General features: G+C 40.3%; 5 non-coding genes across 5 annotated transcripts; all 5 read left to right on the forward strand.

The window, feature by feature from the left end:
• The first annotated feature begins 2,324 nt into the window (after positions 1-2,324).
• On the forward strand, positions 2,325-2,443 carry LOC121563217. The gene has a single exon (XR_005999817.1). It is a non-coding gene; the product is annotated as a 5S ribosomal RNA (ribosomal RNA).
• Positions 2,444-10,433: 7,990 nt separating this feature from the next.
• On the forward strand, positions 10,434-10,553 carry LOC121563213. Its single transcript, XR_005999816.2, has one exon. It is a non-coding gene; the product is annotated as a 5S ribosomal RNA (ribosomal RNA).
• A 1,178-nt stretch (positions 10,554-11,731) lies between these two features.
• On the forward strand, positions 11,732-11,850 carry LOC121565186. Its single transcript, XR_006000451.2, has one exon. It is a non-coding gene; the product is annotated as a 5S ribosomal RNA (ribosomal RNA).
• Positions 11,851-13,019: 1,169 nt separating this feature from the next.
• Positions 13,020-13,138, forward strand: LOC121565201. The gene has a single exon (XR_006000461.2). It is a non-coding gene; the product is annotated as a 5S ribosomal RNA (ribosomal RNA).
• A 1,172-nt stretch (positions 13,139-14,310) lies between these two features.
• On the forward strand, positions 14,311-14,429 carry LOC121565202. Its single transcript, XR_006000462.1, has one exon. It is a non-coding gene; the product is annotated as a 5S ribosomal RNA (ribosomal RNA).
• The last annotated feature ends 492 nt before the right edge of the window (positions 14,430-14,921 follow it).

Below are 14,921 nucleotides of genomic sequence, written 5' to 3' on the forward strand. Positions count from 1 at the left end.
TACTATATTGAATGGATTTGAACGGGTGAAAAGTAGCATTCCAGCAGAATGGGTTTCTGTCATTAATGGAGATGGAATTTGGGAAGATTTATATGTATTACCGAATTTATATATTGACAATGGGGATAAATGGAAAACATTGGCTAGTGTCAGAACAAATGTTTTTATAAACAATTACTGGTTACTGACAGGCCTGCTGCTGAGAAGAGGTGGGTAGAACTGTTTCCGAAGATGGATCGAAAAGTATTATGGAAAAACTTATACTTACATGGGAATAAATTGGAATGTGAAAATAACGATTTTAAAATAAGACATAATCGGATATACACAAAAGTAGTGCTGCATCAAATAAATAAAGAAATAAAAAGAGAATGTGATATATGTGGTAAGGCACCAGAAAATTTATTACACTTATTTGTAGAATGCGAGGATTTAAAAGATATGTTTTGTAAAGTAAAGGAAATAATATGTAAAAACTGGGGGAGTGGTTTGTTGGAAAAGAATGCGTGGGAGGAATTGGTTTTATTTGGAGTGGGAGATGAATGTAAAGGGGTTAATGTGAGGTTGTTGAATATTGTATTGAGTTTTGTTAGGTATGCTATTTTTTGTGGGAGGAATTATGCTTATTTTGAAGGGAGGAGGGTAAGGGTGTGGGGTATTTTTGTAGCTTTGTTTAAGAAGCACATCGATATGTTTTATAGTTATGGATTGGAAGATTTTGATGAACTTTTTGTAGAGGGGAGTGGGTTAATTGCAAGGGTGGATGGTGGAGGAATCACTTATAATTTTTGAAAGGAATATTTTGATATTTTCTATGTTTATTTTTATTTGACAGGGAGATGCTTTTAAATCTGCCTATTTAATATGTGGAATTTGATATGTCTTAGTCATGTCTGGTTTTTGTATACTAGGTTTTTGTTTTTATTTCTTTGGGTTCTTTGATTTGATAGGGGGTGAATTGTTCGCCTGCCTATGGTAGAATAGTTTCTAGTGTATGGTTTTTTGTATATAACACTGTACATGGTATAATATAAGTGTATTTGATGAATATTTTACAATAAAAAAAAAAAATACGCCCGATCTCGTCCGATCTCGGAAGCTGAGCAGGGTAGGGCCTGGTCAGTACTTGGATGGGAGACCGCCTGGGAATACCAGGTGCTGTAAGCTTTTTGTCCCAGTAGAGCGTGCTCTTGTGTCATGGAGCAACTGCCTTTTATTTATCACCCTAATAATATCATGGATTGTTATTGGACTAAATGCAGTTTGTGTGTGCTGCCCTGCCCTGATCAAATCAAATAATGGACAGTGCGTTTCCCTCAAAATATAGGCAGTACATGCAGCCTTTGTTTTTAGTCTAGGAGACAGTCAATGTCTGTAGTCCATTAGGGCACTATAAAATCCCTTCAATGTTTTGCCTGATTCCGTTAATTCCCAAGTTCCCTTTTCTCCGTTTAGATTTCCCCGTTGACCGTTTGTCCCTGTTTTGGCAGGTTTTCGCTCTCAAAAGTACACCTTTTTAATAGCAAAACAGCACAATTGGATGTTCTATGTCCACAACAATGTTTAAACCCTATCAGGTGACCATTTGTGAGGTCTGGGAAAAATGTAAGACATTTAGATTTTGGGGTGTAGTTACCCTTAAATGCAAGCGTGCACCAGGAAGAGACCTTTGTTTGGTTAAGCGGTGTTGCTGTAGAACAAATGGCCACTGGAGTGATGCAAATGATCACGGTATAATTCTGCCAGGCAGGCATAGGCTACTTTGTAGTTAACATTTACTTGCGAAGGTTTTGGGGAAAGCCATTCCTTCCCTACCAGAAGAAGGTTATCATTAGCATCATCGCTAACGGCTACACAAAGTGTAGACATACGCGCGCACCGCACACATGCACACAGACAGGGGCATTCCTGTGCCGTTCCAGAAAGTTCATGGAAATACGAATCACTGATGCATTTTGTTCATGTCTTATGATTGACTTGGGCAAATGAATGCGTTTTCTAACAAGTTGAATAGATTTAGTTGATTTCTTACTAAGTTCAATAAATGTTTGAATATTGTTGAATTTCGGTTTAATGTCTGGATTCCGTGATTCGGTCCGCAACGCCTATTTTATAGGGCCCTAGTCAATGAACTTGTCATAAATCAACATAGGATATGCCCTCTTCCCCCCCAACAAGACTCAAATATATATATATATATATATTGGAAATGTAAGCAAGGGTTGAGCTTCTTCAGTTTGTGTCACAAAGTGGATACGTTTCTGTGTCCCTTTCAGAGTGAGTGACACATTGACTTTATATAGTGTACCAAGAGTTGTTCCCTCGCTTACGGCCATACCAGCCTGAATACGCCCGATCTCGTCCGATCTCGGAAGCTAAGCAGGGTCGGGCCTGGTTAGTACTTGGATGGGAGACCGCCTGGGAATACCAGGTGCTGTAAGCTTTTTGTCCCAGTAGAGCGTGCTCTTGTGTCATGGAGCAACTGCCTTTTATTTATCACCCTAATAATATCATGGATTGTTATTGGACTAAATGCAGTTTGTGTGTGCTGCCCTGCCCTGATCAAATCAAATAATGGACAGTGCGTTTCCCTCAAAATATAGGCAGTACATGCAGCCTTTGTTTTTAGTCTAGGAGACAGTCAATGTCTGTAGTCCATTAGGGCACTATAAAATCCCTTCAATGTTTTGCCTGATTCCGTTAATTCCCAAGTTCCCTTTTCTCCGTTTAGATTTCCCCGTTGACCGTTTGTCCCTGTTTTGGCAGGTTTTCGCTCTCAAAAGTACACCTTTTTAATAGCAAAACAGCACAATTGGATGTTCTATGTCCACAACAATGTTTAAACCCTATCAGGTGACCATTTGTGAGGTCTGGGAAAAATGTAAGACATTTAGATTTTGGGGTGTAGTTACCCTTAAATGCAAGCGTGCACCAGGAAGAGACCTTTGTTTGGTTAAGCGGTGTTGCTGTAGAACAAATGGCCACTGGAGTGATGCAAATGATCACGGTATAATTCTGCCAGGCAGGCATAGGCTACTTTGTAGTTAACATTTACTTGCGAAGGTTTTGGGGAAAGCCATTCCTTCCCTACCAGAAGAAGGTTATCATTAGCATCATCGCTAACGGCTACACAAAGTGTAGACATACGCGCGCACCGCACACATGCACACAGACAGGGGCATTCCTGTGCCGTTGCAGAAAGTTCATGGAAATACGAATCACTGATGCATTTTGTTCATGTCTTATGATTGACTTGGGCAAATGAATGCGTTTTCTAACAAGTTGAATAGATTTAGTTGATTTCTTACTAAGTTCAATAAATGTTTGAATATTGTTGAATTTCGGTTTAATGTCTGGATTCCGTGATTCGGTCCGCAACGCCTATTTTATAGGGCCCTAGTCAATGAACTTGTCATAAATCAACATAGGATATGCCCTCCCCCCCCCAACAAGACTCAAATATATATATATATATATATATATATATTGGAAATGTAAGCAAGGGTTGAGCTTCTTCAGTTTGTGTCACAAAGTGGATACGTTTCTGTGTCCCTTTCAGAGTGAGTGACACATTGACTTTATATAGTGTACCAAGAGTTGTTCCCTCGCTTACGGCCATACCAGCCTGAATACACCCCTTTCGGTAATTGAGGAAGTGGAAACAGGTGCGGTGGTATTGGAGGAGAAGGAGAGGGAATTGGTTGCTGCGTTTTGAAATCTTTTTTTGTTTGGTTATTTATGTGGAATTTGATTTTTGTTTTTGATTTATTAGTAAGAGTTGTTTCTCCCCTAGCAGCTTTTGCTGGGGGGAAGGAAAGGAGGGAAAAATACAGATATAATTAGTTAATCGGACGGACAACAATAGATACAACGACCTACGCGATGGAACAGACAAAGAGTACTGGACATGGAGGAAAAGTTCCTGATGCACCATCATCGAGGGAAAAGTCCTATGATAAGACTTGTACGGTGGCGGTGGATATCACTGGGGAAAAGAAATTAACGATGATGGAATTGCTGAGAGGGATAAAGGAGGCGTGTGGAACGGTGATAGGGTGCAGATTTAAAGGTGATCAGAAGTATGAGATTACGATGTCCCATGTCCATGGGAAGGAGAGGTTAATGGATGGACTAAAAATCAAATCGTGCACGGTAATGGCGAGGGACATTTCAGCGGATGAGCTGGTGGTGTCCTTTATGAATTTACCAGTGTATATTAGTGACGATACTATCGTGGCAAAATTGGAAGGATGGGGTGTGAAGGCGGTTTCTGGGATTAAGAGGAGATTATGGCCAGGAACAGAGATCGCTGATGGCACAAGATTCTGTAAAGTTCGGTTTACAGACGTGGTGCGCTCACTACCATATTCTACCAAGTTTGAGACGTTGGAGGGGACTGAGTACTTTCGAGTGATACATGACAGGCAAGTTAAAGTGTGCCGAATTTGTATTCAGTCTGGCCACGTAGTACGGGACTGTCCTGATTTTCTATGTCGGAGATGCGGAGCACAAGGGCACTATGCAAGAGAGTGCGTCGAGAGAGAGGAGAGACCATGTAATGGATGTGGGGAGAGAAGAATGCGCTGTACGTGTACTGGGCCAACAGATGGTGAAGACATGGAACAACAGGAGGAGGAGATGGAAGAAGAGAGAGTGGAGGAGGGGGACGTGATGGAGGACGGGGAAAAAGGAGACAAGGATGGTGGAGGAGGAGGAGATGGTGAATCTACTGCGACAGAGGGGGATGGAATTGGGGCGAGCATGGATGTCGAATTCCTAGATGACTACTGCACAGATGGAAAGGAGCCTGATGGTGGAGAAGGAGGAGGAGGTGAGCAGGAAACGGAAACATCTGAAGGTGAGGGAGATGAAGATAATGGAGGGGTTGTACCTGACACTATTCCTGAAAGTATGGATGTGAAGGGGGAATCCGCGAAGAGGAAGGACTCTGAGAGTGAAGTGTCCGCGGGTGAAGTCCAAAGGGTGAGGGAAGAAGCAAAGGAAAGTAGGAAGAGCAAGATCAAGAAGAAGAAGAAAAAGACTGGGTCTTGATGATGGGAAAAATCAACATATTAATTGTACTTATGGTGAGTGTTGTATCTGTTAATATTAATGGACTAAGGAATATGGGAAAGTTAGAACAGACAGTGAGTCTACTACAGGCTGATATTTTATGCTTCCAAGAGACACACTGGACTGACAGTATGATGGATGGAGTAAGAAAGAGATGGATGGATTTGATTTATTATAATAATGGTGGGGAGAGGACGTGTGGGGTTGCTATATTAATTAAGAGGGATAGTGTACAGAATATTAGGCAAGTGTATGCGGATAAAGAGGGTAGACTTTTGAGTGTTAAATTTGAATTTCTAAATGTGCAATACACTTTATTGAATGTTTATGCACCTAATAATGAGAGTGACCGAGAAGTATTTTTTAAGGCACTTGAGCAACATTGTGTGGGTAACTGTATATTGGTTGGGGATTTTAACGTTAGATTGACAAAACTGGACACGTCAAGGAGTACTTTGTTGCGCTCTGACATGTCTAGGCGAGTATTGTTGGGGATAATGAAGGATCATTGTCTGAGTGATGTATGGAGGGGAATGCATCCAGGTCAGAGAGTTTTTTCAAGGAGGCAGGTTGTTTTGAAGGTTCTCAGGCAAAGCCGCATAGATTATTGTTTAGCGGCGGAAAATATAGTGCAATATATACAAAAGATTAGGTATGATTTTAATACATTAAGTGATCATGCCTCTCTTGGTTTCCTGCTGGGTCCTAGTGTGCCTTCTAGAGGGGGTGGTGTATGGTGTTTGAATGCTGAGCTACTAAAAGAAGGAAAATATATTGATATGATTTCTGATTGTATAAATAGAGAAATATTGAGTGATTTTAAAAGTGTTAATATTGGTTTGTGGTGGGAGGGTCTAAAAGAGAAGATTAGAGGGTTGAGCATTAAATATGCAAGACGAAGGAATTTTCTTTTAAAGAGGGAGAGGATAGCTTTGAATAAAAGACTAGACATTGAGCTGGGGAAAGTTGATACGGTGGAGGGTTATGATATGGCAGGTTTTATGGAAGCTCAGGCTGCGGTACATAACTTTGAAAAGAGTGCATGTATGGGGGCAATAGTAAGGAGTAGAGTACAGTATGCCATAGAAGGAGAGAAATGTACATCCTTCTTTTTAGGGTTAGAAAAGAAGAAGCAGGCTAGAAACTATATTACAGAAATCGAGAATGAGAGGGGGGAGACAGTGAATGATCTGGTGGGGATTTTAGATACAATAGAATGTTTTTATAGTAATCTTTTTAAAAAAGAATGCAATGATCAAGGATGTATAGAAGAGGTGTTGAGCTATGTAGATGCCAGAATATCAGAGGATGAAAGACTCATGTGTGACACAGACTTGGCGGTCACAGAGATACGGGGAGGCGATTTTGTCTGCTCATAGAAATAAGAGCCCTGGCTCTGATGGGCTGACAAGTGAGTTTTACAAAACATTTGTGGATATAATGGCACCTGTTTTATTAGATGTGTACAAATATATGGAGCAATCTCAGGAAGTCTCGGAGTCGATGGCGACTGGCTTAATAACTATAATATATAAAAACAAGGGAAGTAGGAAAAGATTAGAAAATTTTAGGCCATTATCTATTTTAAATGTAGATTATAAGATCTTAACTAAGGTGCTGGCTAACAGAATTAATAAAGTAATGGGAAGTATTATTTCAGAGACACAGGCTTACAGTGTTCCTGGTAGAGAAATAGCAGACATTATTTGCACTTTAAGGGATGTCATAAGACATATGAAGGGTGAGGGAGGTGTAGTATTGAGCATTGATTTAAATAAAGCTTTTGATAGAGTAGAACATTCATTTCTAATGCAGACGCTTAAAACTTTTGGATTTGGGAGCAGAATGGTGGCCTGGATACAGCTGCTATACGGTGCTGCAGTAAGTAGAGTAAAATGTAACGGGTTACTTACTGATGCTTTCCCATTGGAGAGGTCGGTGAGGCAAGGATGTCCATTGTCTGCGGCCTTATATTGTATGTCGGTTGAGCCTCTGGTGGCTCTCCTTAAAGCAGACCACCAGATCCGAGGCGTTTCTATTCCAGGGGGTGGAGTCAGCATTGTGCAGCAATATGCAGATGACACTACAATTACTGTTAGAGATGTGGAAAGTGTAAATAGAGTGATGGAGTGTTTTGAGCTCTTTGGGAAAGCATCAGGTGCTAAGATTAATGTAGAAAAGACTGAGGTTTTGTATGTGGGGCTAGTGAATGATAATGGGTGTAGGTATCATTTTAAAAGAGCTAATGGCTATTTTAAAGCGTTGGGAGTTATTTTGGGTATTGATGAAAAGGAGGCATGTGATAGGACTTGGGCAGGTGTATTGAATAAAATCAAACAAACTATGGCATTTTGGAGATGGAGGAATTTAAAATTGAAAGGAAAGGTAGTGGTAACAAATTCTTTACTAATATCTAAATGTGTATATGTCATGGATGTGCTTCAGATGCCAGAGTGGGTTTTAAAAGAACTTAATTCTATTGTTTCTAACTTCTTGTGGGATGGCAAAGGGGCTAGAATATCTAGGTCTACACTTGCTGCAGAATATAAAGATGGGGGTCTAAAATTAGTGGACATAGACGTGAAAAGAAAAGCATTAAGAATTAAAATTATACAGAAGTATTTATATGGGGAGGAAGAATATGGGTGGAAGAGGTTCTTTAGGAATTATTTGTATAATAATGGAGGATGTGAAGAGAGTGGGTTATTAATGATATGGAAAAAGCCTATGTATGAACAAGTTCCTCTGTTTTATCAGGAAGTGTTACGTGCATGGGGAGAATTTCTTCCTCGTGTAAAATATGTGTGTGAACATAAGGATATAATACTGAATCAACCTGTGTTTTTAAATCCCAAAATTATGTTCAATGATGAAGTGTTGTATAATCCCCCTTTTTATGAGGGCTGGACTGAGACTTATTAAAGACTTTGTATATGAAGTTATTCCTGGGTTTCTAAGAGGCCAGGCCATTTATGACAATGTGAAGGATGTGGATGATACAGTTTGGAAAGGTACTATATTGAATGGATTTGAACGGGTGAAAAGTAGCATTCCAGCAGAATGGGTTTCTGTCATTAATGGAGATGGAATTTGGGAAGATTTATATGTATTACCGAATTTATATATTGACAATGGGGATAAATGGAAAACATTGGCTAGTGTCAGAACAAATGTTTTTTATAAACAATTACTGGTTACTGACAGGCCTGCTGCTGAGAAGAGGTGGGTAGAACTGTTTCCGAAGATGGATCGAAAAGTATTATGGAAAAACTTATACTTACATGGGAATAAATTGGAATGTGAAAATAACGATTTTAAAATAAGACATAATCGGATATACACAAAAGTAGTGCTGCATCAAATAAATAAAGAAATAAAAAGAGAATGTGATATATGTGGTAAGGCACCAGAAAATTTATTACACTTATTTGTAGAATGCGAGGATTTAAAAGATATGTTTTGTAAAGTAAAGGAAATAATATGTAAAAACTGGGGGAGTGGTTTGTTGGAAAAGAATGCGTGGGAGGAATTGGTTTTATTTGGAGTGGGAGATGAATGTAAAGGGGTTAATGTGAGGTTGTTGAATATTGTATTGAGTTTTGTTAGGTATGCTATTTTTTGTGGGAGGAATTATGCTTATTTTGAAGGGAGGAGGGTAAGGGTGTGGGGTATTTTTGTAGCTTTGTTTAAGAAGCACATCGATATGTTTTATAGTTATGGATTGGAAGATTTTGATGAACTTTTTGTAGAGGGGAGTGGGTTAATTGCAAGGGTGGATGGTGGAGGAATCACTTATAATTTTTGAAAGGAATATTTTGATATTTTCTATGTTTATTTTTATTTGACAGGGAGATGCTTTTAAATCTGCCTATTTAATATGTGGAATTTGATATGTCTTAGTCATGTCTGGTTTTTGTATACTAGGTTTTTGTTTTTATTTCTTTGGGTTCTTTGATTTGATAGGGGGTGAATTGTTCGCCTGCCTATGGTAGAATAGTTTCTAGTGTATGGTTTTTTGTATATAACACTGTACATGGTATAATATAAGTGTATTTGATGAATATTTTACAATAAAAAAAAAAAAAAAAAAATACGCCCGATCTCGTCCGATCTCGGAAGCTAAGCAGGGTCGGGCCTGGTTAGTACTTGGATGGGAGACCGCCTGGGAATACCAGGTGCTGTAAGCTTTTTGTCCCAGTAGAGCGTGCTCTTGTGTCATGGAGCAACTGCCTTTTATTTATCACCCTAATAATATCATGGATTGTTATTGGACTAAATGCAGTTTGTGTGTGCTGCCCTGCCCTGATCAATCAAATCAAATAATGGACAGTGCGTTTCCCTCAAAATATAGGCAGTACATGCAGCCTTTGTTTTTAGTCTAGGAGACAGTCAATGTCTGTAGTCCATTAGGGCACTATAAAATCCCTTCAATGTTTTGCCTGATTCCGTTAATTCCCAAGTTCCCTTTTCTCCGTTTAGATTTCCCCGTTGACCGTTTGTCCCTGTTTTGGCAGGTTTTCGCTCTCAAAAGTACACCTTTTTAATAGCAAAACAGCACAATTGGATGTTCTATGTCCACAACAATGTTTAAACCCTATCAGGTGACCATTTGTGAGGTCTGGGAAAAATGTAAGACATTTAGATTTTGGGGTGTAGTTACCCTTAAATGCAAGCGTGCACCAGGAAGAGACCTTTGTTTGGTTAAGCGGTGTTGCTGTAGAACAAATGGCCACTGGAGTGATGCAAATGATCACGGTATAATTCTGCCAGGCAGGCATAGGCTACTTTGTAGTTAACATTTACTTGCGAAGGTTTTGGGGAAAGCCATTCCTTCCCTACCAGAAGAAGGTTATCATTAGCATCATCGCTAACGGCTACACAAAGTGTAGACATACGCGCGCACCGCACACATGCACACAGACAGGGGCATTCCTGTGCCGTTTCAGAAAGTTCATGGAAATACGAATCACTGATGCATTTTGTTCATGTCTTATGATTGACTTGGGCAAATGAATGCGTTTTCTAACAAGTTGAATAGATTTAGTTGATTTCTTACTAAGTTCAATAAATGTTTGAATATTGTTGAATTTCGGTTTAATGTCTGGATTCCGTGATTCGGTCCGCAACGCCTATTTTATAGGGCCCTAGTCAATGAACTTGTCATAAATCAACATAGGATATGCCCTCTTCCCCCCAACAAGACTCAAAATATATATATATATATATATATATATATATATTGGAAATGTAAGCAAGGGTTGAGCTTCTTCAGTTTGTGTCACAAAGTGGATACGTTTCTGTGTCCCTTTCAGAGTGAGTGACACATTGACTTTATATAGTGTACCAAGAGTTGTTCCCTCGCTTACGGCCATACCAGCCTGAATACGCCCGATCTCGTCCGATCTCGGGAAGCTAAGCAGGGTCGGGCCTGGTTAGTACTTGGATGGGAGACCGCCTGGGAATACCAGGTGCTGTAAGCTTTTTGTCCCAGTAGAGCGTGCTCTTGTGTCATGGAGCAACTGCCTTTTATTTATCACCCTAATAATATCATGGATTGTTATTGGACTAAATGCAGTTTGTGTGTGCTGCCCTGCCCTGATATCAAATCAAATAATGGACAGTGCGTTTCCCTCAAAATATAGGCAGTACATGCAGCCTTTGTTTTTAGTCTAGGAGACAGTCAATGTCTGTAGTCCATTAGGGCACTATAAAATCCCTTCAATGTTTTGCCTGATTCCGTTAATTCCCAAGTTCCCTTTTCTCCGTTTAGATTTCCCCGTTGACCGTTTGTCCCTGTTTTGGCAGGTTTTCGCTCTCAAAAGTACACCTTTTTAATAGCAAAACAGCACAATTGGATGTTCTATGTCCACAACAATGTTTAAACCCTATCAGGTGACCATTTGTGAGGTCTGGGAAAAATGTAAGACATTTAGATTTTGGGGTGTAGTTACCCTTAAATGCAAGCGTGCACCAGGAAGAGACCTTTGTTTGGTTAAGCGGTGTTGCTGTAGAACAAATGGCAACTGGAGTGATGCAAATGATCACGGTATAATTCTGCCAGGCAGGCATAGGCTACTTTGTAGTTAACATTTACTTGCGAAGGTTTTGGGGAAAGCCATTCCTTCCCTACCAGAAGAAGGTTATCATTAGCATCATCGCTAACGGCTACACAAAGTGTAGACATACGCGCGCACCGCACACATGCACACAGACAGGGGCATTCCTGTGCCGTTTCAGAAAGTTCATGGAAATACGAATCACTGATGCATTTTGTTCATGTCTTATGATTGACTTGGGCAAATGAATGCGTTTTCTAACAAGTTGAATAGATTTAGTTGATTTCTTACTAAGTTCAATAAATGTTTGAATATTGTTGAATTTCGGTTTAATGTCTGGATTCCGTGATTCGGTCCGCAACGCCTATTTTATAGGGCCCTAGTCAATGAACTTGTCATAAATCAACATAGGATATGCCCTCTTCCCCCCCCCAACAAGACTCAAAAATTTTATATATATATATATATATATATATATATATTGGAAATGTAAGCAAGGGTTGAGCTTCTTCAGTTTGTGTCACAAAGTGGATACGTTTCTGTGTCCCTTTCAGAGTGAGTGACACATTGACTTTATATAGTGTACCAAGAGTTGTTCCCTCGCTTACGGCCATACCAGCCTGAATACGCCTGATCTCGTCCGATCTCGGAAGCTAAGCAGGGTCGGGCCTGGTTAGTACTTGGATGGGAGACCGCCTGGGAATACCAGGTGCTGTAAGCTTTTTGTCCCAGTAGAGCGTGCTCTTGTGTCATGGAGCAACTGCCTTTTATTTATCACCCTAATAATATCATGGATTGTTATTGGACTAAATGCAGTTTGTGTGTGCTGCCCTGCCCTGACAATCAAATCAAATAATGGACAGTGCGTTTCCCTCAAAATATAGGCAGTACATGCAGCCTTTGTTTTTAGTCTAGGAGACAGTCAATGTCTGTAGTCCATTAGGGCACTATAAAATCCCTTCAATGTTTTGCCTGATTCCGTTAATTCCCAAGTTCCCTTTTCTCCGTTTAGATTTCCCCGTTGACCGTTTGTCCCTGTTTTGGCAGGTTTTCGCTCTCAAAAGTACACCTTTTTAATAGCAAAACAGCACAATTGGATGTTCTATGTCCACAACAATGTTTAAACCCTATCAGGTGACCATTTGTGAGGTCTGGGAAAAATGTAAGACATTTAGATTTTGGGGTGTAGTTACCCTTAAATGCAAGCATGCACCAGGAAGAGACCTTTGTTTGGTTAAGCGGTGTTGCTGTAGAACAAATGGCAACTGGAGTGATGCAAATGATCACGGTATAATTCTGCCAGGCAGGCATAGGCTACTTTGTAGTTAACATTTACTTGCGAAGGTTTTGGGGAAAGCCATTCCTTCCCTACCAGAAGAAGGTTATCATTAGCATCATCGCTAACGGCTACACAAAGTGTAGACATACGCGCGCACCGCACACATGCACACAGACAGGGGCATTCCTGTGCCGTGTCAGAAAGTTCATGGAAATACGAATCACTGATGCATTTTGTTCATGTCTTATGATTGACTTGGGCAAATGAATGCGTTTTCTAACAAGTTGAATAGATTTAGTTGATTTCTTACTAAGTTCAATAAATGTTTGAATATTGTTGAATTTCGGTTTAATGTCTGGATTCCGTGATTCGGTCCGCAACGCCTATTTTATAGGGCCCTAGTCAATGAACTTGTCATAAATCAACATAGGATATGCCCTCTTCCCCCCAACAAGACTCAAATATATAATTATATATATATATATATATATTGGAAATGTAAGCAAGGGTTGAGCTTCTTCAGTTTGTGTCACAAAGTGGATACGTTTCTGTGTCCCTTTCAGAGTGAGTGACACATTGACTTTATATAGTGTACCAAGAGTTGTTCCCTCGCTTACGGCCATACCAGCCTGAATACGCCCGATCTCGTCTGATCTCGGAAGCTAAGCAGGGTCGGGCCTGGTTAGTACTTGGATGGTAGACCGCCTGGGAATACCAGGTGCTGTAAGCTTTTTGTCCCAGTAGAGCGTGCTCTTGTGTCATGGAGCAACTGCCTTTTATTTATCACCCTAATAATATCATGGATTGTTATTGGACTAAATGCAGTTTGTGTGTGCTGCCCTGCCCTGAAATCAAATCAAATAATGGACAGTGCGTTTCCCTCAAAATATAGGCAGTACATGCAGCCTTTGTTTTTAGTCTAGGAGACAGTCAATGTCTGTAGTCCATTAGGGCACTATAAAATCCCTTCAATGTTTTGCCTGATTCCGTTAATTCCCAAGTTCCCTTTTCTCCGTTTAGATTTCCCCGTTGACCGTTTGTCCCTGTTTTGGCAGGTTTTCGCTCTCAAAAGTACACCTTTTTAATAGCAAAACAGCACAATTGGATGTTCTATGTCCACAACAATGTTTAAACCCTATCAGGTGACCATTTGTGAGGTCTGGGAAAAATGTAAGACATTTAGATGTTGGGGTGTAGTTACCCTTAAATGCAAGCGTGCACCAGGAAGAGACCTTTGTTTGGTTAAGCGGTGTTGCTGTAGAACAAATGGCAACTGGAGTGATGCAAATGATCACGGTATAATTCTGCCAGGCAGGCATAGGCTACTTTGTAGTTAACATTTACTTGCGAAGGTTTTGGGGAAAGCCATTCCTTCCCTACCAGAAGAAGGTTATCATTAGCATCATCGCTAACGGCTACACAAAGTGTAGACATACGCGCGCACCGCACACATGCACACAGACAGGGGCATTCCTGTGCCGTTTCAGAAAGTTCATGGAAATACGAATCACTGATGCATTTTGTTCATGTCTTATGATTGACTTGGGCAAATGAATGCGTTTTCTAACAAGTTGAATAGATTTAGTTGATTTCTTACTAAGTTCAATAAATGTTTGAATATTGTTGAATTTCGGTTTAATGTCTGGATTCCGTGATTCGGTCCGCAACGCCTATTTTATAGGGCCCTAGTCAATGAACTTGTCATAAATCAACATAGGATATGCCCTCTTCCCCCCAACAAGACTCAAAAATTAATATATATATATATATATATATATATATTGGAAATGTAAGCAAGGGTTGAGCTTCTTCAGTTTGTGTCACAAAGTGGATACGTTTCTGTGTCCCTTTCAGAGTGAGTGACACATTGACTTTATATAGTGTACCAAGAGTTGTTCCCTCGCTTACGGCCATACCAGCCTGAATACGCCCGATCTCGTCCGATCTCGGAAGCTAAGCAGGGTCGGGCCTGGTTAGTACTTGGATGGGAGACCGCCTGGGAATACCAGGTGCTGTAAGCTTTTTGTCCCAGTAGAGCGTGCTCTTGTGTCATGGAGCAACTGCCTTTTATTTATCACCCTAATAATATCATGGATTGTTATTGGACTAAATGCAGTTTGTGTGTGCTGCCCTGCCCTGATAAATCAAATCAAATAATGGACAGTGCGTTTCCCTCAAAATATAGGCAGTACATGCAGCCTTTGTTTTTAGTCTAGGAGACAGTCAATGTCTGTAGTCCATTAGGGCACTATAAAATCCCTTCAATGTTTTGCCTGATTCCGTTAATTCCCAAGTTCCCTTTTCTCCGTTTAGATTTCCCCGTTGACCGTTTGTCCCTGTTTTGGCAGGTTTTCGCTCTCAAAAGTACACCTTTTTAATAGCAAAACAGCACAATTGGATGTTCTATGTCCACAACAATGTTTAAACCCTATCAGGTGACCATTTGTGAGGTCTGGGAAAAATGTAAGACATTTAGATTTTGGGGTGTAGTTACCCTTAAATGCAAGCGTGCA

The sequence above is a fragment of the Coregonus clupeaformis genome, unplaced genomic scaffold (genome assembly GCF_020615455.1).
Source record: "Coregonus clupeaformis isolate EN_2021a unplaced genomic scaffold, ASM2061545v1 scaf1713, whole genome shotgun sequence".
Taxonomy (NCBI): Eukaryota; Metazoa; Chordata; class Actinopteri; order Salmoniformes; family Salmonidae; genus Coregonus; species Coregonus clupeaformis.